The sequence below is a fragment of the Rhinatrema bivittatum genome, chromosome 2, assembly GCF_901001135.1.
Source record: "Rhinatrema bivittatum chromosome 2, aRhiBiv1.1, whole genome shotgun sequence".
In the NCBI taxonomy this organism is placed as follows: domain Eukaryota; kingdom Metazoa; phylum Chordata; class Amphibia; order Gymnophiona; family Rhinatrematidae; genus Rhinatrema; species Rhinatrema bivittatum.
In genome coordinates, this window is record NC_042616.1 from 333,416,602 (window position 1) to 333,443,234 (window position 26,633).

The 26,633-nt window shown below is 42.9% G+C and overlaps 1 long non-coding RNA gene across 1 annotated transcript in view; it reads right to left on the reverse strand.

Moving 5' to 3' along the window:
- Positions 1-1,130: 1,130 nt before the first annotated feature.
- LOC115086129 overlaps positions 1,131-26,633 on the reverse strand; it is a 97,672-nt gene continuing 72,169 nt past the window's right edge. The window contains exons 2-4 of the long non-coding RNA XR_003855095.1: positions 17,799-17,842; positions 12,889-12,966; positions 1,131-1,174 (exon numbers count right to left, since the gene is read on the reverse strand). This is a non-coding gene — a long non-coding RNA (uncharacterized LOC115086129). The remainder of the gene's footprint in view (positions 1,175-12,888; positions 12,967-17,798; positions 17,843-26,633) is intronic.

The following is a 26,633-nucleotide window of genomic DNA, read 5'->3' on the forward strand; positions in this document are numbered from 1 at the left end:
TTCTGCTTACTGGTTACCCTTTCACTTTTGTAGCCCTCTTCATGGAGGACAACTAGGAACCTGTTGCTCTGAGTACAAGTACTGTATAGAACACTCCCCTCAGATCACTAGTTATCTTGTTGATACTTAGCCTTGACTGCAACAAAAACATTCTACCTTAAAAATGAGATTTAGGGGCTTAAATATGAATCCTAGTGGTGAGGATTGAAAAGGAGATATGATAGAAATATTCAAATATCTGAAAGTATAAATAACGTACAAGAAGCAAACATTTTTCAATGGAAACGATGTTCTAAAATAAGAAGTCATGAGAAGAAGTTAAAAATTGATAGATTTAGGCTTAATATTAGAAAATATTTCTTCATGAAAAGGGTGGTGCATGTTTGGCATGACCTCCCTGTGGAGGTTGTGGAGGCAAAAACAGAGGGACCCCAATTTTGTAACCATGCTTAGAGTTGAAGTTCGCTTGAACAAAATAGAAGTGGACTTCAGTAATAATTTTCAAAGCATACTTAGGTGCATAAGTTCATTTTGAAAATTAGTGAGCCCTCTGGGGACAGGGAAAAACCTACAGTTCCTAAATGTAATTCGCTTTTAAATGTCTGAAAGATGGAATATAAATCCAATAAATAAATAGTGGGAACTTGCAACCCTCTTCCACTGCGTAAACATGGACATTTACGTTTGCATGGTAGTAGGCACAAATGTTCATGCGTACATCTACGTGTACACTTTCAATTTTAGAAAGTGTGTGCGTGAATGGTTTGCACCCACTAACTCTGTCCCCATAAATTCCTCTTTCAAGTACACATAAAAGTATACATGAAAGTGATTTCACACCTACTTTTATGCATACAACCACCAAGGTAAATTTTCAAGCATCCTATATAAAGTACGCACATAAAATGGTGATTTACGTGCTTATATGCTTCTGAAAATTCACTCCAAAGAGTTCAAGAAGGCTTAAGATATGAAGAAGTATAGAGAAAGCTGGAGATTGACTGTGGTTTCTGGCATTGTGAGAGGAAGAAAACTGGGCAGACTGAATGGATCTTGTGTCCCTTATCTGCCGGTATATTCTATATTTCTATTCATTAATAAGAAATAGTGCCTGAAACTTACTTCAAGAACTCCTTTACTGTCATTTTACCTATTCTTGTGCTGTACAAGGAAGCTGTAAATAAAAGAAAACACAGTATATCATTCTGTAAAATGGACATTGTATTTACAATACTTATATAGCAGGAAGAGCTACAAAATTGAGATTTACCTTATTTTAAATGACCTGTTGCAGATTTTGAATCCACATGTACTAGAGTATAAACTGTAAAATGTAAAGTCATTGAAACTACCCGAGGAAGCACCCCTGAAATCTACAGAGCTTTACATGCGCTATGTGATTGGAGCCACATTTTATTTTAGTGCATGGTGGAGGCCTTGGCATAGTTAGGAACAGTTTTGAGGGACCACAGACAGGTCTGGTTTTAAGGATTACCAAAACATGCAAATTATTATGACACTGGAACCAAATGTAGCCTGGCTTCTCTTGGTGGATTTGAGATCTACCAGGTTTACATACATTTTAATTTCAACAATTCAAAACTTCTCAGTTTTAACTCTCCAGTGGAGAAACATTTTGCCTTTAAACTTTCTGCCCCAAACAGAGTAAGGGGTAGATTTTATAAAGTTGCGCACAGGCGTACTTTTGTTCGCGCACCAGGCGCGAACAAGAGTACGCGGGATTTCAATAGATACGCGCATAGCCGCGCGTATCCATTAAAATATGGGGTCGGCGTGCGCAAGGCTGCCCAAAATCGGCAGACTGCGCATGCCGAGCCACGCAGCATGCCTCCGTTCCCTCGAGGCCGCTCCAAAATCGGAGCGGCCTTGGAGGGTACTTTCCTTCGGCCTCCCCCCACCTTCCCCTCCCTTCCCCTACCTAACCCACCCACCCGGCCCTATCTACACGCCCCTACCTTTGTCGCGAAAGTTACGCCTGCTCGAGGCAGGAGTAACTTGCGCGCGCCGGGCCAGCTGCCGGCGTGCCATGTTCCGGTCAGGGGGCTTGTCTGGAGGCCATGGCCACGCCCCCGGAATGCCCCTGGGCCAGAACCATGCCCGCGGCCCCGCCCCCGGATGACACGCCGGCCGCGTCATGCCCCCGACACGCCCCCCCAATGATGTGCCAGTCACGACACGCCCCCCCTAGGAAAGCCCCGGGACTTACATGCGTCCCGGGCTTTGCGCGCGCCGGAAGCCTATGCAAGATAGGCTCAGCGCGCGCGGGGGGGGGGGGGGGGGGGGTAGGTTTGGGGTAGGTTTTCAGGGGTTACGTATGTAACGTATGCACGTAACCCTCTGAAAATCTACCCCTAAGTGTAACAGATAATATTCATATTCATCTACTCTATATTTACAAAATACCCTTCTTTTCTTATTTAAGGATTACAATTACAGTAGAAGTGAATCATGGGCATCTTTTATTCCTTCTTCCTCGCTGCTTGAGGGCAGCTTCACAAGGTCTTGGTGCCCATAAGGACATTAATCAAATAGAATGTCTCTCCTCTACTCTAAAATAATCTTCAGTTACAATGCGTGCGCATGTTATAAAATCGGGCGTACATTTATGCACGCCGGGTAGCACGCGCACGTACCTTTTCAAATCTGCCCCTATGTGCATAAATCCCAACCACACCCTGACTAACTCCTAGAACATCTTCTCTTTTTGAACATAAAAAGTATGTGCGTAGGGAAGGTAACTTTCAAACAATTTCCTGCACTGGCATATAAGCGTGCATATGGATGTGTTAAGTTTTACAATCATTTTTTATAACCCGTGTGTATGACATGTACACAAATTACAACTTATGCATACCTTTACCGAGCAACATATGCATGTATGTACGCTTACGTGCGAATAAAAGCAGTGTATTGAAAGCTAGTATTTCAATGCATTGAACACACGTACTTTTCCAACTTATTTAAAAATATATGCGTGTATGTGTTACATGCAAAAATTAAGTGTTACTGACTCAAGTAAATCGGAATTAATGTGCATAAGTCAGTGTATTTTAAAACATGCATGTGCAAGTGAAATTAACAGTTCTACCAATTACTCCATCAGTTCTCCCAGTTCTGAGGTCATCGAGACCTTCCTGGATCTTGTGCCTGAACTCCCTCAATTCACCCAGACCTCTAACCCGGCCAATAATACATAATAAACACGTTCAATAGCATTTACAGCAGATAATTAGCAGGTGTCAAATAATGCGAGTAGGCTGGCAAATCTACATGCACATCTCTTAAAATAGCAACTTGTGTGTAAATGTTGGCCCCGTCCAGGAACGCCTCAAGACCTCCCCTTTTTTACATGCATAATATATGTACACGCAAAAGCAAAAATGAACGCAAACATTTGAGGCTTACAAATAGCATGCAGGCAAGTAGATGCTACTTATGCACAAATAGTCTCATTTTTTTGAAAATGTACTCCACAGTGTGTATGCGCATAATTTTATGTGCCTATTAGTCGTGCAATTTTCTAAAGGTCCATTTCTGTGTGAAAAGCATTTCTATATGTGCAGAAATCCCACAGTTTCAATGTTTTCCACAATGGTATTGCAGAAAAATGTTATAATCATCTCATAGCATGGTACATTATACTAATTTGTGGAACATTACTTTGAGCTACCAGTGCAAAGGTGTGAGTTAAATATAAATAAAATATAATAAAAATCTCAGTAACAAACACTGGGGGTCATTCACTCAGCTGTGATAAGGGCATAATGCATGTAAAATAAATGTTTATCTTACAACATACTTATATCATAGCGATATTGCATGATATTGCGATATTGCATTGAAATCACAGATTTTGGGCCAAAACATACCCCTATTACAATGAGCTGCTTTGGATGTGATTTACATACATTTTGCAAGTGCATGCAAAGCAGCTATTATACAGGTAATCCTATGCAAATAAAATAATGCAGCTTGCCAAAAATCTGGCAACTCTGCAGTTATTCTGCTGCAGGAGGATTAGAATGCTAAAGCAGTGATGCAATGAAATGTAAAGGGCTATGCGGTACAAAAATGGTCCCTCCCCCAAAGTGAAAAAATACACCCTGGGGGTTTTGTGAGACCCCACCCAACCACCTGCCACTTATCAAGGCAGCCCAGCAGTGTTCAAAGTTAAACAATTTATAAAAAATAATCACATGGTGATACTCTGCCCCCCTACCCATACTCCTCCCTTTAAATAAATTACCCCCACAAGGCATATTGCCCCCTACCCCCCAAGCCCCAACTTTAGAAGTAGTCCCTGGTGTCTACTGGGCCCCCAAGCCCCAACCACTGCTTCATTGAAAAAAAGTTATTGCAATCTAGTGGTCCCCCTCCCCCTGGACCCCCACCATTCTGGTGTCTATTAGGGCCTGGAGTGCCCTGTAGGCTTCAGTTCAGTCAATTTCGTCTTTCAAAATGGCGCTGACTGGCCTGTGCCTCTATCATGTGATGAGGCAAAGGCCAGTCAGTGTTCCAAGCCCAACTAGACACCAGGAATTTCATCTAAAGGTATAGGGGTCCAGAGAGTGGGCCACTAGACACCAGGGACTCAATCAAAGGAAAGAGGTCTCTGCGGTGGTGATGGTGGGGCACTAGTCACCAAGGACTTGTGATAAAAATATGGAGGGTCTGAAGCATGCAGGGTAGGAAGGCCTTAGGGGTAATATTTTATGAAGGGGTGGGTAATATTTTGGGAAGGGGTGGGGTGTCACCATGCAACATTAAATGGGTTTTTTTCTGGGCTATCTTGACAGGTTACAGGGTGGGTGGGAGTCTACACAGATTCCCAGATGGTACTTTGGCAAGTTAGGGGGGGCATTTTCAGATGATGGATGTTTTAGTGGATAGCAGCCCCATGCGAAGGGGGCTGCCACCATGTGTTTTCGACTGTTCTACTCAATAATTTTTTGTGGAATTTTTCCATAAGAAAAATATGTATTGGGAGAACCTGCCATGATATTTTCTCATGGGAGGAGCAAAATATTGAAGGAACCCCCTATACCGTGATATTTTCCCTTCCTATGATAAAAGAATGCAGCTTAGTGAATGACCCGCAATGCTTGCCTATCATTGAAAAACCGGCCAATTTAAAAATGCTTTAGTTCAGACAAAGATTGCATTCATTGACAGAGTTGGTTTAAGATATTATTATAGTCATTGCCAATTTTATCATGTAAATCCAGTATTTTACCAATGTGGTTTTGGTACAGTTGCATGTGGTGAAGATGTTATTCCTTAATTTCAGTATGTATGCATTATTTCTGATGGATTCTATCAGAGCTGCACATTCAAAGACCTGCTCAGTGGGTAAATTACCCAGATAACTGTATCTAATTAACTTTATCTGAACATTCAATAATATTTAAACAGGTAAAGGTGCTGCTGAATATACCCTGATAAACTTAGCTGGATAACATTGTCTAGATAACTTTTGGACAATGGTTTATTTGATGGAGTCACCTTGGTCACTTTTTTCTGGGCAGGACTGAATACCAGAGCCATAAGAACATGCCATATTGGGTCAGACCAAGGGTTCATCAAGCCCAGCCAATCCAGGCCATAAGAACCTGGCAAGTTCCCAAAAACTAAGTCTATTCCATGTTACCGTTGCTAATAATAGCGGTGGTTATTATCTAAGTCAACTTAATTAATAGCAGGTAATGGACTTCTCCTCCAAGAACTTATCCAATCCTTTTTTAAACACAGCTATACTAACTGCACTAACCACATCCTCTGGCAACAAATTCCAGAGTTGAATTGTGCGTTGAGTGAAAAAGAACTTTCTCCGATTAGTTTTAAATGTGCCACATGCTAACTTCATGGAGTGCCCCTTAGTCCTTCTATTATCCGAAAGAGTAAATAACCGATTCACATCTACCCATTCTAGACCTCTCATGATTTTAAACACCTCTATCATATCCCCCCTCAGCTGTCTCTTCTCCAAGCTGAAAAGGAATGCCTCCAGCACCAACTCTTTATACCTAGGTAAAATTATGTCCCTGGCAATGGCTTTCCCCAGAGAAAAATCACTGCTGGAGAGTAGGGGAACAATGTCAAACTAGTTCAAAACTTAGGCTAGACAAATTCTTTGAATACTGACTTTTTAAGAAGCCAATTTATAACTGCTTGAATGGCCCACACAAATGTACACTTTGCTAAAGTGCATGGGTAGAGTTTGAAGAGGAAAAATGCATGCACAATTCTGAATATTCAAAAGCATAGGCATAAGTGCCAATCTGTCCTTAACCCCAACTCCAGAAACACCTCTTCTCACAGCAGGCAAAATTACATGCATGCAGGCCCTATGCAAAAATGTTCCAAACATCCAGTCTCCAGAAACATGCTTTAACCTAACTCCTGCCCTGACCCAGGCGCTAAAAAACCCGTGTTCAAAAACCTACACTAACTGATGAATGAGTCCCTGCATAGCTTCTGAATTGTTAATTGCCTCATTTGCATGCACTCATGCAAAACCAGCTGCATGTTTAAAAGCTGATTTATGCGTGCGTTTTTCCCAAACTGAACACTGTTGCGTTCGGCAGACTGAGGGCCTGTCCCGAGGTCCGCTGTCCTTACCTCCAGGCCAGGCCAGCATACTTCTCCTCCTGATGCCGCACCAGCTTTTCTGGGACACAGCTGCCTGACCTGCTGGCCTCCAGGCTCCTGTCCACTCCCCAGCATAGGGTTCTCCTCAGATTGCGACAGCAGGCCTCACCATGACTGCCCTCCTCTTCGCAGAAGAATGCCGCCGGATCCCCGAGGCATATCCCATCTGAGGGCGCATGCAACAACTACCCTAAATTTAAAGGGCCAGGGGCGGGAACCCCCAGAGATGCCTCCTCATTATGACATTCAGCCAGCCTTATAAAGGTCTGAGATGGAGAACCCTCCAGTACCTTGGCAATAGGTTGACTCCGTTCGGAAGTGCTTTGCCCAGGGGCGGATTGACCTATCGGGGGATCGGGCTTCCCCTGTGGGCCGGTCTAGCTGGTCACATGGTCTCGACCGCATGCAGCCTGCACTCAGCCCAGTGACCTCCATCAATTCAAGGTAGGTGGCGAATTGGTGATTGCAGCCTCGCAGGCCCATTGAAGTAATAATAGTGTAGAACACCCCCCCCCCCCCCGCCCGCCTCGAAGCAGGGCCGACACAGGTGGTAGCTGTACCCAGCCAGCCCCGGCCGGAGAAATTAAAATCGAGGCCGGCGGAGGCCGAAGAAAAGAAGATGGGCTGGCGCCACCCCAGCTGGAGACCAAGCGGCGGGGGCTGAAGAAATAAAAATCGTGGCCGGCGGCAGCCGAAGAAAAGAAGATGGGCCGGCCTGGCGCCTCCCAGACAGCCCCCGCTAGAGATCAGCGGGGGCCGAAGAAATAAAAATCGTGGCCGGCAGCGGCGAAAAAATGAACACCGGTGCTGCTAACCCCCGCCGGAGACCAGCTGTTCAGCTGGGGGCCTTAGATCGGCAGAGTTCTTCTGTGTGTGTGTGTATGTGTGAAAGGAATGGCGCTTCTGGGTGAGTGTGTGTGTGAGAAAGGAATGGTGCTTTTGTGTGTGTGAGAAAGGAATGGTGCTTCTGTGTGTGTTTGTGTGTGTGAGGAAGGAATGGTGCTTCTCTATTTGTTTGTTTGTGTGTGTGTGAGAAAGGAATGGTGCTTCTGTGTGTGTTTGTGTGTGTGAGGAAGGAATGGTGCTTCTGTGTGTGTGTGTGTGAGGAAGGAATGGTGCTTGTGTGTGTGTGTGTGTGTGTGTGTGTGTGAGAAAGGAATGGTGCTTCTGTGTGTGTGTGTGTGTGTCTGAGAAAGGAATGGTGCTTCTGTGTATGTGTGTGAGAAAGGAATGGTGCTTGTGTGTAAGAAAGGAATGGTGCTTGTGTGTGTGTGTGTGTGTGTGTGAGAAAGGAATGGTGCTTCTGTGTATGTGGTGTATATGTGAGTCAGGGAGGGTGCTTGTGTGAGTCAATGCGTGTGTATGAGAGAGAGATGGAGCATGTTTTTGGCTGGCTTGTGGCTGTGAGAGGAGGGCATGTGTGTGATTGAAATCCTGTGTATAAGTAAGGGGAGCGAGAGCATTGTGTGATTGAAATCCTGCGTGTAAGTAAGGGGAGTGAGAGCATTGTGTGATTGAGAGAGACTGGCCAGAGAGGCGACGTATGTGTGAAACTGAACAGGGAGATGACTGGTGGTATGTGTGTGCTTGTGTGTGAGAGAGAGATACTGGTTGGGGAGATGATTGGTGTGTGAGAGACAGAAACTGGTCTTGAGGGTGTGTGTGTGTATGTGTGTGTGTGTGTGTGTGTGTGTGTGTGTGTGTGTGTGTGTGTGTGTGTGTGAGAGAGAGAGAGAGAGAGAGAGAGAGAGAAGATACTGGTTGTGGTCCCTAAGGAAGAGGACCATGAGGACAGCTTCAGCAGCTACTGCTGCTTCTGGTGTGGCCTGCAAGGGAAAGAAGTAGGAGAACTGCTGGAGAGGGTAAGTAAAGGTGGCTTTTTAAATTCATTTTTCTTGACTGACTACCATTTTAATTATTGGGTAGTGAGTGATGTCTTCTGTTTGAAATATTTTATTGGTGTTTTGATAAAGGTTTCAAAATTTGCTTGAGTCTTTAATTATTAGATATTCTATTCATCAGCTGTTTTGAAATTATTTTATTAGTATGATATTATGATTCATGATTTATATATCTTCATTTTATTGATTGTTTCATGAAGAATGATGACATTTTTGTTTTTCCATTGTTGCACTGTCTAGAGTCTGGTGTGATACATTTTACAGTTTCGTTTTTGTCTGCGCATTTCTAGTTATACTTTATGTGGCTTTATTCTTTGAGTTTTGGCAAATAGTACTGTGTTGATACGGGAGGACCATGCCGAAATATAGGGGTGCGTACATATATATGTAAATTATATATGTAAATTATATATGTAAATGTAATTGGGTACCCATGGGCCAGTATGGAGAAAAATCCCCCGGGCCACTATTTTCCCTCAATCCGCCCCTGGCTTTGCCTCTGTGTTCATGATTCCTGATCCTTGTTTCCTGGTTCCTCCTTCCACTGTGTGTCCTGTTCCTGGTTCCTTGGCAGTCTGGTTTGTCTTCTGATTTCTTGTCTTCGTGGTCAGTCTTCCCTTCATCTGTCTTCAGCGTCTCATCTTGCTCCTGTGGTTCCTCGTCCTCCCTTCTCCTCTTCGTTTCTCGTCCCATCGGGTTGGACTTCTGGCTTTGACTTGGATTGGACTTCTGACTTAACCTCGGATTGGACCTCAACACTGCTTGACCTCCACCTGCCTTTGATCTCTGCATGTTTACCGTTACTTCTCAAATTCTGCCTGCCCTGACCACTGCTTGAACTATGACACTGAGTGAACTCTTCCTATCACTGACTACAGTCTGTATCTGCCTCCTTTGACCACAGACTTTCCCGACCGCTGTTCACATTGACTCTGCTTTCTTCACCGTGCTGGCCTGCAACATCTTCTATGCAATGGATCTCCACCTCCACAGAAGCTCATGCCTAAGTCCAGCCGGCCCTGGCACCCAAGGGCTCAACCTAAGGGGGATGAGGGCTGGTACCGGTGAAGCTCCATTTGGTCCTCTGCTCCAGCCAGCACCGCCTGCCAATGGTGGGGGACCTGCAGGGCTCCTCTGTGGGTTGCATCAACTCCACCTCGGCCCAAGGGTCCACTTCTGCAACAAACACTTTATTACATACCTGCATAAGGTAAACGCAGGAAAAACCCCATACAAATATGCGCAAAAACCCACAGCAGCTTTAGCACTGCTTATTATATTGACCCTTAAAGCACCTCTGAAAGAGTATTGAGAGCTCTAAACCAATTGTATTTTAGTAAAATGATGGATAATTTACTTTATTTGTATTTATCATCTTCCGTAGAGGCTTATAATAATAGCAAGGACTGCAGTAATCAAGTATTACATTGGTGGATTAAACATTCACACCTTTGATTTGGGCCCACAACCTCCCTACACAATGACATTCATGGCCTTCCCTAGTGGCCCCTAGCACTTAAGCCATTGGTACAATACAAATGTGTATGAGGTTTAGACTGCTTTTAACACATCTAGAAATAATTATTCCCTAAGGCCGCTATTCTGTGAAATTCAAAGATATGCAAAAACTTGTGCACAGAAGTAAATCTCCTTAGGATAGAATGGAGGACAAAGCAAGCCCAAGTTGCTTTTTCCCCCTTAAGATGATAAAAAGATGCCACAGACAATCTCCAGATATTCAAAATTCAGTCATTTATGTACCTTAGTGATTGAGACCTATGAGTTCAATGACATTCACCATGTATGCTGTATCCTATCATTCACAATTTTTATCTAATTCATTTGTTTTCTGTATTATATTTTATTATTGTTATTTTACAATGTCAGTCCCCCCTGGAGATGCATTTTTTCTATTTTTAATAAGGAAGGTTAGCTATTGTGAGGGTAACTCTCAAGCAACTCCGTGTGGCCTCTTATACACATGAATATGGCCATTTGGAGATCTATATGCATATGCAATGCCATGCAGATTATATGCAATGCATTGAAAGCCTCAAACACAAAAAAATTGTTTATTTATGTAATTATTTATTTATGTATTTGTTTAGACATTTTATATACCGTTGTTCTATGTATAGATCACAATGGTTTACAAAGTGACATTTACAGTTATTACTCAACAAACAATTATTAGTTACAGAGGTGGTATTCATGCATTAATATTTATCAAGTGAAATTATCTAGTACGTATTAATAATTAATCTAGTATTTAAGGTAAAGAGTACGGCAAACTAAAGCAAAATGAAAGTTTTCACATCTGCAATGCATTGAAGGCACATACATTTCTTGTTTTAAAAACCCATGCGAGTATATTTTATGGGCAAAAAAATTTTGACTTGCTTGCCTAAAACCCTGTTCACTCACGGAAACTGTTATATTCTACAACTTGCGCGCCTTGTTAAAATCACCAATTTGTCAAAACCTCCACCAGTTCACCTCTGTCCTTCTCCAGATCATCGAGATCTTCCTAGTTCTTCCCTCTGAACTCCCCCCAGTTCACCCAGACCTCCCACCCAATCAATAGTAGGTAATAGATGAGTCTGATACCAATTGCACAAGATAATTAGTAGGTGTAAAATTATGCAAATAACTTGCCAAATGCATGCATATAGGTCTCTCATAAAATTGTAACTTGCACACCTACCTTTGTCCTGCCCCTAGACTGCGCCTTTTTATTGGGCAAAAATGTGCATGCAAGACAGAAAATGTGCATATAGTTTTCATGTATATAAAATAGCCTGTATGCAAGTACAAGTTACTTATACATGTATCTGCTAATTTTACATGCGGAAATGTTTTGAAATATCACCTTTTAATGTGTAAAAGTTGTGTACATAAGATTTGGAGCCCAAAATAGCTTTGGGTGGCAAACATTCTGGACTTTAAATCCCCGTTCCCTCCTGGTTTTCTAAGGTAGTGACAAATTCTATATGTTGGAGATTCATTACTCGGAGACCTAGGAGGGAAGAAATATTTAAATGGTGACTGTGTTTTATAATCAAAACTTTGTCAAGGGTTAAAAAGTCTCAGGGGAAATCTTTAGTTGCTCGCATTAAAGTGAATTAAAAAAAACCTGGCTCGCGAGAATACTGGGAGATTCGCGAATAAGCCAGGCTGGCACATGTCGAAGGGATTTTAAAAGCCACCTGGCTAAACGCATATCTCCCACTGTGTGCACAACATATTTTTTTCTTAAAAAGGGGTAGAGCACGGGTGAGGTCTGCGCGGGGCATGGGCGTACCTGGATTTCTCAATGAAACCGCGTAACTTTACTTCTGCTATGGATGGCATGTAAGTAATAAAACAAAAAATTCTAGGCTTGTCAGCAGGGTTTTAAGGGTCGGGATTAACAGGGGAAAAGGGAGACTATTAAACTAGGTGGGTTTGGAAGTCGTATCCCTTGCCTGGGCGAACTGGAGTTGAACTGGTGAAACTGGCACTGGTGTGGACGTGTGCCCCTTTTAAAATCCCCCCACTTATGCAGTGGAAGCGGGATTTGCACGCACTTGCATGTTCCCTCTTAAAATTGCGCACACATGTGCACACGCTCAGCATATATGCGCTTACGATATAAAATAGCTGCATCCATGGACGCAAGCCGGCAAACGCATGCACATGTGCGATTGCACGCCTGTTTAAAAGTTACCATCATTGTGAGCAAACTACACAAACTATTTTAGCCCATGTGCATTGCACCAGTTCTCATATGGGGACCACCCACGTTGTTTCCCTTTGACAAGAAGCAGGTGCAAAGTGCACCCACTAAAAGCATTCACATACTTTGCATTTGCTATTTGTGCAGTTAGCTGAGAAGGATGAAGAGCAAAATAGCATGGAAATCCCTTTCTGTGTGCTATTTTTCTCCCCCAACCTAAATATGCTTAAAGGAATGCCTCTTTTAATGCAGACCAAAGTATCTGCATTATGGAAGCTGTGCATACTTTTGGCATGTTTAATGAGAGCAATTTTCAGTCAGGCCAATTTACCCAGATAAATGGCTTTGAAAACTACCCTCTATGGTATTCAAAATCTAGCATCCAATTTACTTACAACTAAATTATATTGGGCTCCAAAGAATGCTGCTGTTTTTAGTTTTAATGAATGATCAAACTCCACAGTGGACCTTAATATAAAGATAGTATTGAAATGATCCAAGATTTGTAGTATTTATTTTCTTTCCAAGTACATTTCTTGCTTTTTTTTTTTTTTTTTAAATTAAACCTAAGATGTAACAGAACTCCATCTACCAATCTCCTACCTTTCATGTTTAGCATCATGTCATCCTTATTACTGTCAATTGGTCGTCTTCTACATGAAACATTAGCCACTTCATGATCTGTGGGAAAAGTTTCACTTCTTCATAAACTTGAAACAAAGGCAAATGCTAGATACTGAGAAAAAGTTATCCTAGGGTAAATGGCAATGTTTTAGATTAGGTTTCTCAAATACTAGGAGTGTACACAGAAAGCATTTTCATTTTGGTTCATTCAAAGTGGCAGCAAAATTGATGTGAATAGCTCAGGCCATCATGACAGAGGCAACCATATCCAAAGCACTGTGAGAGGAACAAGGAAGCAGCAGTAGTGTAATGAACACCTCAAGGCACAGTGACCTCACATACACAGACCAGGGTGGAAATTCCCACAAATATACACACAAACAGAAACTGCAGTACACATATGCATATTTGCTCTTGTTCAAAAGCATGCCACATTACTGCACTGCAAGTGCAGGTCTTAGTAAGTTACAGCCTATGCTTGCTACTTTTTTCCCCATAGATGCTAAGGGCCGGATTTTAAAAGGTTACGCGTGTAAATCCCGGGAGTTTATGCACGTGGCCAGGCCTTATGCGTGCCGGGCCATTTTTCAAAGGGACGGCCATGCGCGTAAACCCCCGAGACACTTGTAAGTCACGAAGTAAGCGAAAGGGGCGATCTGGGGGGGCAGGATGGGGCAGTCTGGGCGTGGGGCGTGGCTAGAGGCACCTGGCACAGTGGCCATTTGCTGCTGTGCTTTGGATTCATGCGCCGGCAGGGTGCTGGCGAGCGGAACTTGCTCCTGCTCAAAAGCATGAGCAAAAGGTAGGACAAAGAATTTGGGGGGATTTAGGATAGGGATAGGGGGAGGGCAGGATAGGGGAAGGGGAAGGGGAAGGAAGGTTAGGCTAGGGGCTTGGGAAGTTCCTTCCCAGTCCGCACCATCCCAGTCCATATGTACGTGCGCAATGTTTTAAAATCTACCCCTAACAGTTTATGGAAAAACAGAATGCCACAATAATGACATGAACACCACAAGGCACCTACAGAAGATCAAAAAGTACCAACAAAAGAGGCATGAAGTAACACAAGGCACCTAAAGAAGAGCAAAGGGTACCTACAGAGGAGCAAAGGGCACCAAAAATAGTGGAATGAACACTGCATGGCACCTAAAGATGTGCAAAGGATACCAACCATAGGGGCATGGGCACCACAAGACACCTACAAGGCAAAACAGGGCACTAACAATAATGGCATTAAAAGTACAAGGCACCTAAATATCAACAAGTAGCAGCAACAGTGTCATGAACACAATAAGGCACAGTGAGAAGGTGAAAGCAGCAGCAGCAGTTGGATGAACAGTAACACCTCAAGGTACAGCAAGAGGGAGGAAGCAACAGCAGCAGTGGCATGAACTCTAGGGATGGGAATTTGGGAGAAACAAAATAAGAAATGAGATGAAATTTCCTATTTAATTTTGCACCATTTTCAAAATGGAACAAGTTAAATTCCAATGCAGTTTCATCAGAATCTCATTTCATTTTGAAATTACCAATATGGGGTCTCAACCCAGACCCAGACCCATCACCAGAACCCAGTCAGATGGCCAGGTCCCAATGCTGGGAGCTCGGTGTAGTTATAATTTTCGATGAACCACAATGAATCTGCCTGATCAGTTTGGACACCTTATTTGTTTTAAACCAATGAACATCCCTATCAAATATTTAAGACAACGCCCCAAACGTTGGTCTCAAAATTATTTTGTAACAACTACATATTTAATTTCTGGCATAGTCTTTAATACTGTAGCATACAATCCTTTCTTCATTTGTACTACTGCATATTGATTAGGATTTTGCGAACAATACTAAGGACTAAAAGTCAGATTGGTGCTTTTATATTTGATGCATCCAGAAGTAAGTGTTATGAGAGAGGTGAGAGGAGAGGGTGTGGGGGGGGGGGGAAAGGGTGTGAGAGAGGAGAGGGGAGGGGTGTGGGCAAGGGGAAAGGGTGTGAGAGAGGGGAGAGTGAGAGAGCAGGAAGAGGGATGTGAGAGAGGGGAGGGTGAGAGAGCAGGGAGAGGGGTGTGAGAGAGGGGAGGGGAGGGTGAGTGAGCAGGGAGAGGGGTGTGACAGTGTGTGTGGGGGGGGTGCTTGAGTGTGGGTTCCAGAGAGAAGGAGCTTATTTGAGGAGATTGTGAAGGCATGTGCATGTGTGTATGAGATATTGGGATCTTGTGTATATGAAAAAGGGATCATGTGTATGTGAGGGTGCTAGCCTGTGTGAAGAGATTGTGTATGGATGAGACAGAGCCTGTGTGAAGGGGTGCATGAGAGAGAGACATAGGTAGCCTGTATGAGGATGTATGTGTGAGAAAGGGAGCTTGTGTGGATGTGTATGCAAGAGAGAGGGACCCTGTATGAGGGGATGTGTGTGTGTGAGAGAGTGAGGGAGCCTGTGTGAGGGTGTGTGTATGTGTACTAGAGAGAGGGAGCATGTGTGTGAGAGAGGGAGAGACAGGGGGAACCTGTGTGGGGGGCAGTACTGAGAAGGGGGTCAAACTCTGGGACTGGCGATAGAATGGACAGGGTTGAGCCTAGAGGTGGAGATGAGAGATACTGGCAAGTGGAGGAGTTTGGGCCTGAGAGGGCAAAGTGGCCAGGGGAATAGGGAGAGCGAGTGGAAGGGACACTCTTACAGTGAATTTCTAGGGAAATTCTGATCAAAATATTTAAAATTCTGCACCTCTAAGTAATAACTTTTTTAAAAAATGTAATTACTTAAAGACTGTCATGTAAATTGTGTTATTTTGACCAATATAAACTTTGTGGAATTTTAAGTTTTTTTTGCGCAGAATTCCCCCAGAAGTAGGCCCAGGCCAAAGTCTCACCTGTACAGAGGCTGATGCTGCGGTAGGTCACCACAACCTTGGCCTTGGCCTACCCAAGGCCAAGGATTTGGCCTAGTCTGGAGTCCAGGCCTGATGCCGTTGCCCGGTCAGGAGTTGGGTCTCCATGCCAAGGCTTCGACCCTGACCCAGGCCCAACACCGCGGCCCGATCAAGAGGCTGGGTCCCAACACTGCAACCTGGCTCAAAGACTTGGTACTGACACTGGGGCCTCAGCCCGGACCCAGGCCTGATGCCACAACCTGGCCCAGAAAATGGGTCCTGACTCCCCGGCCTCAATCCAGACCCAGGCCTGATGCCAGAATCTTGACCAGAAGCTGGGTCCTGATGCTGGAGCCTCAATTCGGACCCAGGCCCAATGCCATGACCCAACCTGGAGGCCAGGAGCCATCGCCTATGCCTCGGCCAAGGCTAGAGCATGGACCAAGGCCCAATAGTGCAACCCTGCCTGGAGAAGGGGTCTCGTTACTAGAGCCTTGGCCTGGACCCAGGCTCGACACCGGGGCCTTGACTCCTTTTCTTTCTATCTGACGCGGTATGCTGGGGTCAAGCTGGATTTAATTAACTCTGGCATTTTCACCCCAGTGGACGGCACCATTTTGATGTACAGCTATTGTACAGCAATGCTGTACATGAAAATAGCGCTGTCTGCTGGGATGAATTCACTGAAGTTAATTATCTCCAGCGCAACCACAGCACATGGCTTAAGAATAAAGAAGAGGATGATGCAGGAGTTGATGCAAGGCCTGGGCTCTGGCCTGTGGCCTGACCCTAGACAAGGTCCAGCCTCTCGGCCAGGCCATGGCATCAGGCCTTGGTCCATGCTCCTGCCTAGTCTGAGGGCCAGGCTTTGGGACCTGGACTACAGGTTGGGTAGTGGTGTTGGGCCTGGGTCCAGGCTGAGACCTCAACATTGAGACCTAGCCTCTGGGTCAGGTTGCAGCATTGGGCCGGGTCCAGGCTCCAGTCTAGGCTGAGGACCAGCAGTCAGGACCTGGCTTCCATGTTTGGTCGCTGTATTGCGCCTGAGACGGAGTTGAAGTATCGGAACATCGCCTCCAGGCCAGGCCAAGACATCAGGCCTGGGTCTTGGCCCTGGGCTAGGCTAAGTCCCAGGCATCAGGTCCTAGCCTTCATCGGATACCTGCCCAAGTTTTTTTTTTTCCAATTATCAGGGTTCTTCACTAAGGCCCCAGCCATGGCTTGGACCTCCACAGAGACCCCAGCATCATTCTCGAGGCAGGCCATGGCACCTTCTTTGGTCCTCAGCCTATCCCCTCGGCGAGGCCCTGACTTTGGTCCTAGGCTTGATGCATTTGTTTAAAATGAATTAAACAAATAAGGTTTGTTTTATTTTGGGGGGGGGGGGGGGGTGCCCCCATTCGGTTCGTGGCCCCCCCAAATGAAATGAATTGGCCTTATTCATTGTGTTTTGCACTTTCCTTTTAAACGAATGCACATCCATATTAAATACGGCAAGGTTGCTTTGAAAATTGTCCTCATTGGGGTAAATTTATAATAGTCCACATAAATTTGTAAGCTGTTGTGTGCCCAGGTTACACCAATTTTCAACATGAACTTATTCCTATAAGTTCACTTTCAAAAGCATCCTGCCAAAACTAAATGGACAGAATTATAACTGCTATTTGGTACATGTTGTTTTGCAAAGATAATTAATGTCTATACTTTTTAAAACAAAAAGTATGCACAGCAATTTAATCTCTGCCCAAACTCCACCCCCTGGAATGTCTCTCTCCTATGAATGTAAAAGTACCCACTTACCGTGTATATAAGTGTAATTCCATGTTGGTCACTCAATTTTCTAAAGGTTCATTTCTGCATGTAAAGTTCTACTTTATCTACAGAAGTCACTTTGAAAATTACCCTTATAAAATATATCACTATCTCACCTGTTCAAAAAAAGAATCATATACTGTATGCCTTGGGTACATTCAAAGGTGTTAAAGAGCAGAAAAATGTTAAGATAAGTTTTCATTTCCTTACCTGCCTGGTTTACATTTTGTAGCACAACTTTATGTATAGATGAGCTATAAACAAAAGAGAGGTGGCATGATATTAGATTCACATTATAACTGCACACAAGAACTTGGCATAAAAACAGCATTTCGTCTCTAATGAAATATAACTGTGGTTCTGTAAATCCTACTAAGCTATGTTGTTGCAGATAAGTACCTTTTATCCTTATCTGAAATCACATGTTTTCAACCAACAAAAGCATACCAAAGTTATTTAGAATACAACTTCTTTAAGCTATCTGACCATTTAGCTGCCTGATTTTAGGACAGCTCTTTGTCCTGGAAAGAGAGTGAGAGAGAGGAAGGAAGAGAGAGAAACTAGCTGTAATGTCCCACCACTAGACAGATATTTATATCTCTATGGGAGGCCCACCTAGTCACTCGAGGTGAGGTTTAGGTATTAGTGTAGAGGTTAGAGGCCACTTTGACATTCAACGTGATAAGTATGAACAGAACAGTGCTCTCTTGTGAAGATTTGATGACCTTCAGAGTGAGGAAACTCACCCAAAGATGAGATTTGTGCAATGTTCTCTCAACCAAGCTTGATGGACTCTCTACCCTCAAAAATTGCAAAAAATAGTGCCCATGATAAAAAAAAAGGGGGTGTGGTTAGGGTAATTTTCCTGAGAGAAAGAGAAACTTTTTATAAGGCTCTCATATAAGTAAAATATTTATACCACTGCAAGAAGGGCAACTAGTAACTCGGTGTGAGATTTTGGTAGTGGACTAAGTTTTGGGGGGCAGTTTTACATGCACACTCAGAGGTATGAGCAGTACAGTAGACATCAGTAAAGATTTTATGTGATTTGGAGTGATACAAGTTACACAGAGAAGAGATTTCTATTGTACTTTCAACCTAGCTTGAAAGCAGCTAGGTAGAGAGTGCATCGAGCTATTGTACAAATCTCATCTTTTTATATCTTTCATCATTCCAAATCACATAAAATCTTCACTGATGTCTACTGTGCTGTTCATTAGGGATGTGAATCGTGTTTTGACGATTTAAAATATCGTGCGATATTTTTTAAATCGTCAAAAATCGTTAAAGAGCGCGATACAATAGAAATTCCCCCGATTTATCGTGAAAAATCATTAATCGGGTTTGTGTCCACTAACGGGAGTTATTTGGGGGGGGGGGGGGAACCGGCACACCAAAACAACCCCTAAACCCACCCCAACCCTTTAAAACTAATCCTTTCCCTTCCCCCACCCTCCCAAACCCCCCCCCAAAAACATTTTAAAATCACCTGGTGGTCCAGTGGAGGCCCCGGGACCGATCGCCCGCTATCGGGCCGTCGGCTGCCACTAATAAAAATGGCGCCGATGGCCCGATAAAAAAAGACCCACCCCAACCCTTTAAAACTGTCCCCTTAGCCTCCCCCACCCTCCCGACCCCCCAAAAAATGTTTTAAAATTACCTGGTGGTCCAGTGGGGGCGACGGGAATGATCTCCTGCTCTCGGGCACCAGCCATCGAGTGCTCCTACCATGTGACAGGGGCCGGCCAATGGTGCGGATACCCTGTCACATGGTAAGGGCAAAGGGCCATCGGCGCCATTTTTATTAGAGCAGCCGATGGCCCGAGAGCGGGAGATCGCTCCCCGCGCCCCCACTGGACCACCAGGTAATTTTAAAACATTTTGGGGGGGGGGGTCGGGAGGGTGGGGGAGGCTAAGAGGTCATTTTTAAAGGGTCAGGATGGGTTTTTTGTTTATCGGATCGGGCACAGCCGATAAACAAAAAACCAATCGGGCCGGACGATAAAAATTATAAGATTTGAATCGGAACCGGAACCGAACCGATTCCGGTTCCGATTCACATCTCTACTGTTCATACCTCTGACTGTGCATGTAAAATTGCCCCCCAAAACTTAGCCCACCACTAAAACCTCACCCTGAGTTCATAATGGCCCCTCTTACAGTGGTATAAAAAATTGATTAATATGTACAGCCTCCAGAGGCTTTCTCTCTCTCTCCTTGTCTCTGTCTCCATGAAACAGGATTTGCAATATTTATTGCAAATCCTGTTTTGGCTATAGCACATAGCATAACTCCAGGAAAAAAGGTGAAGTTATTTCTGGTGTTAAATCCTACAATAGCATCGCACACATTGTTAAGCACCCCTCATTTTCATGTACTCTGCCCAAACTCCTCCCAAACTCCTCCCAGTTGACTAAATGTTTTTAATTTGCATACACCCATGATAATACCCTAACACAATTTGAAAAATGACCCCCTTAACCGGCTAACTCAACTCCTCCCATTTACATCTTCGGAACACTCCTAACTTAACCAGCTAAATTCTAGCCGTTTATCTTATTAGCCGGCTAGAATTTAGCTGGATAAGTGCCCAAATATTCATTTACAGGCCGATACATTATAGTGCGTTCCGGCGGAGCGCACTGTTAGCCCGTGTTTGGATGCGCTAGCTTTACCCCGTATTCAGTAAGGGATCGAAAACGCTCGTCCAACCCCCACCCCTGAAACTGATAGCGCCCGCAACATGCAAATGCATGTTGATGGCCCTATTAGTTATTCCCATGCAATTCAGTAAGTAAAATGTGCAGCCAAGCCGCACATTTTACTTTCAGAAATTAGCGCCTACCCAAAGGTAGGCGTTAATTTCTCTCGGCACCGGGAAAGTGTACAGAAAAGCAGTAAAAACTGCTTTTCTGTACACATCATGGCGATATTAAGTCAGAGGTCTCAAAAGTAAAAAATAATTAAAAAATTTAAAATAAAAAATTTAAAATCGGCCCGTGGCTCACAGGTTGAAAACTGGACGCTTAATTTTGCCGGCGTGCGCGCGCGCCGGGAGAGTGGGCGCTTGCCCGCTCTCCCGTGACTTTTACTGAATCGGCCTGTTAGACGGCTAACTTCTGAGTTAGCCAGCTAAATGCTTTTGAATATGGACCTCAATATATCTAATGAGGGTAGTCTGTATAAGTCAGCACATATGTTAGCTGGTGCTTCTAAAATTACAGCAATATTTTATAAACTGTGTGGTAGGAGCTGCATAGTTTATAAAATTCTGCATCTTTCTGCCCTGAAAGTTTGCACATATGTTTCAGAACTTGCATATCTCTGTAATGCAGGAAAACACCTACTTTCTCTATCCCTTTTATAAAAATAAATGTTGTACAAGGAATCATGTATTTTAGAAAGAATGCATGTACTCTGCTTATAAAAATACTTGTGCACAGATTTGCAATCACCAGTTCACCGACTTTTCTACTAGTTCACCTCTATCAGTTTATTCATACCCTCTGCCCTGATCCCCCATCACTTAATCCAGACTTCCCACACAAAAACTGAAAACAGAAAACAATTTCATTTCCACAAATTAATTAGCAGGAATAAAAGCATACAGACAAGTTTGATAGTGAATGCATGTATGTCATTTACAAAATAGCATTTTGTGCTCGACTTTCCTAATTCTTAAGAACATAAGAACATAAAAGAGGCTCTTAGGGAAGATAAGGCCATTGCAGAAAGACTAAATTAATTCTTTTCTTCCGTGTTTACTAATGAGGATGTTGGGAAGATACCAGTTATGGAGATGGTTTTCAGGGGTGATGAGTCAGACGAACTGAACAAATTCACTGTGAACCTGGAAGCTGTAGTAGGCCAGACTGACAAACTAAAGAGTAGCAAATCACCTGGACCAGATGGTATGCATCCTAGGGTACTGAATTAACTCAAAAATGAAATTTATGATCTATTAGTTAAAATGTGTAACCTATCATTAAAATCATCCATTGTACCTGAACACCGGAGGGTGGTCAATGTAACCCCAATATTTAAAAAAGGCTCCAGGGGCGATCCAGGTAACTATAGACCAGTGAACCTAACTTCAGTGCCGGGAAAAATAGTGGAAACTATTCTCAAGATCAAAATCGTAGAGCATATAGAAAGACATGATTTAATGGAACACAGTCAACACGGATTTATCCAAGGAAAGTCTTGCCTAACAAATCTGCTTCATTTTTTTGAAGGGGTTAATAAACATGTGGATAAAGGTGAACCGGTAGATGTAGTGTATTTGGATTTTCAGAAATCGTTTGGCAAAGTCCCTCATGAGAGGCTTCTTCGAAAACTAAAAAGTCATTGGATAGGAGGCGATGTCCTTTCGTGGATTACAATTTTCTCAGTGGAAAAGGGTAAACAGTGGAGTGCCTCAGGGATCTGTGCTTGGACCGGTGCTTTTCAATATATATATATAAATGATCTAGAAAGGAATACGACGAGTGAGGTTATCAAATTTGCAGATGATACAAAGTTATTCAGAGTAGTTAAATGACAAGTAGACTGTAATACATTACAGGAGGACCTTGCAAGACTGGAAGATTGGGCATCCAAATGGCAGATGAAATTTAATGTGGACAAGTGCAAGGTGTTGCATATAGGGAAAAATAACCCTTGCTGTAGTTACACGATGTTAGGTTCCATATTAGGAGCTACCACCCAGGAAAAAGATCTAGGCATCATAGTGGATAATACTTTAAAATTGTCGGCTCAGTGTGCTGCAGCAGTCAAAAAAGCAAACAGAATATTAGGAATTATTAAGAAGGGAATGGTTAATAAAATGGAAAATGTCATAATGCCTCTATATCGCTCCATGGTGAGACCACACCTTGAATACTGTGTACAATTCTGGTCGCCGCATCTCAAAAAAGATATAGTTGCGATGGAGAAGGTACAGAGAAGGGAAACCAAAATGATAAAGGGGATGGAACAGCTCCCCTATGAGGAAAGGCTGAAGAGGTTAGGGCTGTTCAGCTTGGAGAAGAGATGGCTGAGAGGGGGATATGATAGAGGTCTTTAAGATCATGAGAGGTCTTGAACGAGTAGATGTGACTCGGTTATTTACACTTTCAAATAATAGAAGGACTAGGGGAATTCCATGAAGTTAGCAAGTAGCACATTTAAAACTAATCGGAGAAAATTCTTTTTCACTCAACGCACAATAAAGCTCTGGAATTTGTTGCCAGAGGATGTAGTTAATGCAGTTAGTGTAACTGGATTCAAAAAATGTTTGGATAAGTTCTTGGAGGAGAAGTCCATTAACGGCTATTAATCAAGTTTACTTAGGGAATAGCCACTGCTATTAATTGCATTAGTAGCATGGGATCTTCTTAGTGTTTGGGTAATTGCCAGGTTCTTGTGGCCTGGTTTTGGCCTCTGTTGGAAACAGGATGCTGGGCTTGATGGACCCTTGGTCTGACCCAGCATGGCAATTTCTTATGTTCTTATGTATGCAAAAATTAGAATATGCGAGCTTAAGTAGCCTCTATTTGCATTTTACATACTTTAGAAAAGTTAGAAATATGTGTGTATTTTCACTTTCGCACGCATATATACACAAGTGACTAAGGGGCAGTCTAAGGGCATTCCAGGGCAGGTCCAACAATTATGCGTGTAAATTGCTATTTTAAAATACACTAGGAATAATAACTTTAAAATGGGAGTGAGGATGCATATATACACGTGTGTATGGGCACATGCCCAGATGTTCTACAATTTTATATCATTCTGCGCATATAAGTGTGCATGATATAAAATAGCCCTGCGAGCATGTGTGTGCTCCTAATTTTAAGCTTGTACGTGCACGCAGTGTAATGTCGGCTATGAACCATACAAATGGAATTTTATAACAGGGGTGCATCCAGTCCATGACCAATTTTACCAGTTCATCCACCTGTTTGCCCAGTTTACAGCTAGGACCTCCAGACCCCTCCTGGGTATTTAGCCTGCACTCCTCCCCGCCCCCCATTAACCCAGACCTCTCAAACACTCAATAGGTAGCTGGATATAGTTTTATGTAGACTTACACTTCATCTATAGCAGAAGTAAGTTTGTGCTGAATTGGGCCTGGGCACTCAGCCAGGCATATAGCTACATGCGTGTAACCACATGTGCACATATCTCTCGACCCTGCCCACCTTTCACTCCTTTTCCCCCGATACAAAATATTCACACATCGGTACTTGTGCGTGAATGTAGGTGGCTTATAAAAATCAGGTGGACACGCGCATGTGCTAGATGTGCCTCCATTTCCTGGTTTTGGCACGCGAACAGCTTTAAAAATTCCCCTTTAAGCTTGTACAGATTTTTACACCTGCTATTTATCCAGCATAAATGATATTAAACACGTATATAGTGTATCGTTGGTTGAGTGGAAGGTATGAGTGAACTGGGTGGGAGTTCAGACTGAAGAACCAGGAGAGTCTTGGTAACCTGGAGGAGAACTGGGTGAACTGGTAAACTAATGAATAAAACTGGTAATTCCACTCATGCTTGTATGTTTTAAAATAGACCGACTTACACTCGGAAACTGGGGCTTATGCGAGACCTGCTTTATTTATGCACATGCATATATTTTTAAAACAGGTAGCAAAAATCTGCATGTTGAATGCATTGTTATATGCTGTTTATATGTGCTGGGCAAAAGATATGCACATTTTAAAATGTGAGCAAGTTAAAAATAATATGGTAAATCTGCACACTGCCATAAATATGCATATATGCCGCTACACATAATTGTTTGAAAATTACCCTCATTACCTCTCATTTTCACATGTAAATATTTGGAAAATTTATCTCAATGAAAAGAAAATCACAATGTATAAATCAAGCAGAATAATCATAAAAATTTTCCTTAAGAATTAAATGCAACGGGAGAGAGATTCAAGATGGCTCCTTGAATGGTCGCTAGGCTGGACGTTCTGCAATATTTTTCCTGGAATTAAATATATTTCCGCGGTATTCACGATGCCGCACAAAAGAAAGGGCAAAGTGAGAGTATATCCACCTGAACCTACACTTCCAGCCGGTCAACGAGCGATTTTTCAGTACGCGACCCCCATTTACCAGATAGGGGCCACAAGCCCCGCTAGCGGAACGGAAGCAGGAGGTTCGCTGCCGCATGGGGAAATATCGCTGACCCCTCCAGAACCGCGAGAGCTGCCGAGGATGACCCCTCCAAGGACTCCGGAGCGGGCTGAGATGCCAGTGGATGAAGTCACGGGAGCGTCTCAGCATGGTGGGCTGCTTGGCGTCCCGCTGGAGTTGGAGAACCCGACTCCTTGCCTTACAGACTCCATGAATCCTGCGCTGCCCCCTGATAACATCGGGAGAGAAAGGTTTTTGCCTGCAACAGGAGGAGGGGAGAAGGAGGCAAGTGGAAGTCCGAAATTCTCCTTAGAGGTAAAAAAACCGGCAGTAATAACTATGGAGTCCCTTTGGGACCTAATCGTGGGGATGACTCGGGTTGTTAATGATTACACAAAAAAAACGGATGAGCAGACCCTTAGAATGGATGCCCTGGAAAATCAAATCAAGAATGAAAGTCAAGCAAACGATCTGCTTCAAGTAAAAAATGATTTAAAACAGCTTTCTGACTTGAATATTGGATGTATGAAAGAACAAGCAATCTCTACTCGACATTTAGAGACTGTAGAAAATTATTTAAGGCAGCTGAATGTTAGGATCTTGAATTTCCCCAAAGTGTTGGGAGAAATTCCATTGATAACATTTAAAAGATACCTAAAAGAGATCCTAAAGATCCCAGATGAACAAATATCAGCGGTGAAGAAGATTCTATATTTAAAACAAAGACAAAATCAAATTCAGATATCTCCAATAGGGAATGCTGGAGAAAGGGATAATCTATCTGAATATTTAGAAAGCACTGTATTTGAAGTTACAGAGAGATCAGTTTTGTTTGTGTCTTTCTTTTCTGAATTAGATAAGGCACTTATTATGAGATATTATTTTAAAGCATTAAATATTGAGTATATGGGGGGGTTAATCCGGATATTTCCAGATTTATCAAGAATTACACAGACACACAGAAAAGTTTTTCTTTCAATGCGCCCGGAAGCTAGAGCGATCGGGGCAGAATTTCTTTTAAGATATCCGGCAAGATGTGTGATAAAATATTCTGGTAATGTCTTTGTTTTCTATAACCCTGAACAACTAAGGGAGTTTTTAAATGCCAGAGTAGTCACCCCTACGAATTAAGATATATTCTCGCGATTTAAAATGAAAGGGTAATGGTTAACAAGGAGTTTTTTTCTTTGTTTAGTTTTTCTTTTTTTAGCTCCTGATGTTTTCCTAATTCTCTCTCCCCAATATTACTTTGAAATATTAGAAAGAATTGTTTCGATTGGTGAATAATTTAAATATTCTGAAATATATTGCTTATTTGTAAACTTTCATTAATTTCTGTACAAAGGTTTCTTTGTCATGTATTTGAAAATTCAATAAATAAAAAAAAAAATAATAAAAAAAAGAATTAAATGCAACAGTAAAAAGTAATACTTTAAAATGTTTTCTAAAAATAGCCAAAGAGATATATTTTGATTTTGCATGCTATCACTGATGCATTCCCAGACTGATGTGGAGTTTATCCATTTTAGCGTTGGTTTCGGAGAAGACATTTAATCGGTTTAATCCGCTTTTTAAAATTGATCATACTGCCTTGAACTGGGTCCAGTGGCAAAACTAGGATATTTGGTATCTTGGTCAATTAATGTATGAAGACCATTTGAAAGCCTTTCAGACGCTTTAGGTTAAATTTGCGCTACCACAGTCCTGTTTTTTCAATTGGTTGCATCTTAGATAGATACTGCATTCGAGCCAGTGGAGTGCAGCTCCAGGACTTGCATAAAGACTCGAAACTTGTTACAATCTGTGAAACTATTTGGGACTCTCCTAAACAAGTGGAAAATGTTTATATGTTAATGAAGCTGTGCTCCAGGAAGCACTGGGTGGGCACTGAGAAAGTGTGGGACATGGAATTTG